The 3231-nt window shown below is 38.7% G+C and overlaps 1 protein-coding gene across 1 annotated transcript in view; it reads right to left on the minus strand.

The window, feature by feature from the left end:
- Positions 1-908, minus strand: part of LOC107595950 (calcium/calmodulin-dependent protein kinase type II subunit gamma-like) — a 50402-nt gene extending 49494 nt beyond the window's left edge. Inside the window, exons 1-2 of the mRNA XM_016286552.1 lie at positions 902-908; positions 297-299 (exon numbers count right to left, since the gene is read on the minus strand). The gene's annotated coding sequence lies outside the window, so the exon portion shown is untranslated. The remainder of the gene's footprint in view (positions 1-296; positions 300-901) is intronic.
- Positions 909-3231: the final 2323 nt, after the last annotated feature.

The following is a 3231-nucleotide window of genomic DNA, read 5'->3' on the forward strand; positions in this document are numbered from 1 at the left end:
TCAGGGGGGGGAGACGGGAAGGTTTAGGTACAGGTAAGGTGGGAGGAGTTGGATCTGGATCCACCCACGCCCCCTGGATCTTGTTTTCTGCAGTGAGGACCATCTCAGAACTGCTGAAGTTCAGTTCAATTTGATGGTGACCGTTTGTGGACTGCAGTCTTCAAGTCATTCCACATATTTTTTTAAGTCCGGGCTCTGACTAGGCCATGCAAGGACATTCAGCTTTTTTCTCCTTTATCCACTGTGTGGTCAGTTTTGCTGTGTGTTTTGGGTCATTGTCATGTTGGAAGGTAAACCTTCTTCCCATTGACAACTTTCTGGCAGAGGGCAGCAGATTTTCCTCAAGAATTTGACAGTATTTTGCCCCATCCATTTTTCCTTCTATCCTGACAAGTGCTCCAGTCCCTGCTGCAGAGAAACACCCCCATAACAGGATATCACCACCTCAATGCTTTACTGTAGGAATGCCGTTATTTGGATGGTGAGCTGTATCGGATTTCTGCTAGACATATTGTTTTGGTGTGTAAATAATTAAATTTTAGTCTCATCTGCTTCAGAATCTTTAAGGTGTGTTTTGTCAAAACTCAGTCATGACTGCATGTGGCCTTTCGTGAGGAGAAACAAGCCACAATCGTGGAGAATTTGTGATATTGTTGTCACATGCACACTAAGGCTGTCAAACCCCCCCCCTCCAAATTTTGAATATTCGTCGAATAAAAATAAAAAAAAAATCCACATTCAAATGTGAATATAATTTAGATATTTTGATAATATTTAAGTGGAAAATTTGAATTTAGTTTTTCAGTCATTTTGACAGCCCTAATGCACACAATGACCACTCTTTGTCAAATTCCTGCAACTGCTTCGGAGTTGCTGTAGGCCTCTTGGTAGCCTGTCTGACCAGTTTCCTCCTGCTCTTTCATCCAGTTTGGAGCGATGTCCTGATCCAGGGAGAGTCTGTGTTGTTCCAAATACCTTCCAATTCTTAATAATAGACTTCACTGTGCTTCTAGGCATTGATAAAGCCTTTGAATTTTTTTTGTATCCATCTCCTGACTTGTGCCTGTCCACAAATGTATCCCAGAGATCTTTGGCAGTGCCTTGCCACCCATAGTTGACTGTTTGCTTCAGTTGTATTACCAAGGACTGAAATGTTCCAGGAAAGCTCTTTTCATGCTGAGCTAATCAAAATGACCACAGCTGATCACAGTTGAATGTCAAATGGTGCGCCATTGAGAAGGTGATTAACTACACCTGATTGAGTTTACAAGTCATTTTTAGGAGGGGGGTGATCCTGTTTTTTTATTTATTTTTTCCTGACATATTGGTGTTATATCTTTCACTTGGATGTTATAAGTTGCACTGAGTAAATACATTCACAATAGCGTCATACCCTGTTTCTGTCACACGTCCAACAACAAGAGCCACAGCACAGTGGAGAAGGTGTCAGTGACACTATCACACACAGAATGAGAGCTAAAATATCTGAATAAAAGAGAAGGCAGACAGAAAGAGAGAGAGACAGGTGGAGAATGGGAGGAGGGGAGAAAGATAAAGCCCTAATTACTTGTGTTAATTGGAGCCCTAGTTTCTCCCTCTCTCTGAGGAGGCAGGGGGCAGCGCACGGCTGCAGGGCTTCACAAGAAGAGTGAAAGAGAGAAGAACAGAGATGGAAAGAAGGGAAAGAGAGAAAGAGAGCAAGAGGAGGGACAGACAGCAGGTGGCTGGATGCAGGCCAGCAGGAGACGAACACAAGGGAAGAAGCTGAGCTGTTTCCCTGCATCTATTCCTACAAAAGAAACACGCAAACATTTGATTTCTCAGTCATATTTAAACTTTCTAAAAACGTATTTAAACTTATTTTAAATAATAATTAAAAATATATATATCTTATTGTTTTCCTGTAACAAATTATATTTAAATAAAAAATTAAATCTGAATAATAGGTAAATATATGGAATAAATGTAATAATTAGTTAGGGAATAAATGTAATAATAATTTTACTTGACTGCACATTTTTCATAAAATAATAATATGATTAGAATGTATCCATAACAATAAAATATTATAAAATAAAATTATTATTACTATTATTATTATTGTTGTGTCTGAAATGTAAGTTATGCAAAATAATTTTCACACTCACAATTGTGCTGTGATAACCTGCACTTTATTTAACAAGGATATCCAGGGAATGGAAGCTAGCACTAGATACAAACAGACACCGTTATCGGCCTATAAATTTGTCTCTCATAGTTGAGGTATACCTATGATGAAAATTACAGGCCTCTCTCATCTTTTTAAGTGGGAGAACTTGCACAATTGGTGGCTGACTAAATACTTTTTTTCCCCACTGTATATACCTATAATAAGTGCCCCTTTGCAATATACTACATGTAATTGCAGTAATTACAGTGTAAAAGCATCATGCAAGTGCATTATAAGAGTGTAAACTACACTTTAACGGAGCGTCTGCTAAAGGGCAATGTCGTAACTAACAGCTGGGTCATGAGAACAAGAGCACAATGCTCAACTTTAATAGTGTTGAAAGATCAAGGTGGTGAGGCTCAGTAACTGCGGTTTATATATCTTAAACACTTGAGATTTAACCTGCAACCCTTGATAACAGCCCAGATCATAATGTAATCTAATCAGACACTTGTATTAGAAATGTGCACAAGTAATCGACTAGTCGAGTACTCGTTCTGCACCAACTAGTTGACCATTAAAAGCAGTGCTTAAATTACTAAAGCAATTTCTTCTTGTTTTTACTTAAAGGCACAATATGTAAGATTTTTTTATTAAAACATCCAAAAACCACTAGAACAGTGTTATATATTTTGCTGACTTGTGTACTTACATTATCCCAAATGTTTTGAAGAATGTTTAAATCCAGAGAAAAGCAATTTTATCTAGTAACACGAAGCGTGTCCATAGTTTCATTGTGTCGCCTGCCAATGACGTCATACACCCTCGATTTCCGGTTTTATTTTGTAGAAAACATGAAAGTACCAAAGATGCTTTAATATGTTGTGCGTTTTAATAGACCGGTAATGACCGCACAGAGTAGCATTATAACAGAACTTTCAAATGTATCTAGTATGATAAAACAGGGCTGCTTTACCCCACATACGCACGACCGGAAGGAGCGGAAGCAGTCGACTGTGGCATAATAAAAGCTCCGCTACTTTCGATCCGTACGTATGTCACGCTCGTTCAGCTGCCTCGTT

This window comes from Sinocyclocheilus grahami, unplaced genomic scaffold (assembly GCF_001515645.1).
Source record: "Sinocyclocheilus grahami isolate Dianchi unplaced genomic scaffold, SAMN03320097.WGS_v1.1 scaffold211.1, whole genome shotgun sequence".
Classification (NCBI taxonomy): Eukaryota; Metazoa; Chordata; class Actinopteri; order Cypriniformes; family Cyprinidae; genus Sinocyclocheilus; species Sinocyclocheilus grahami.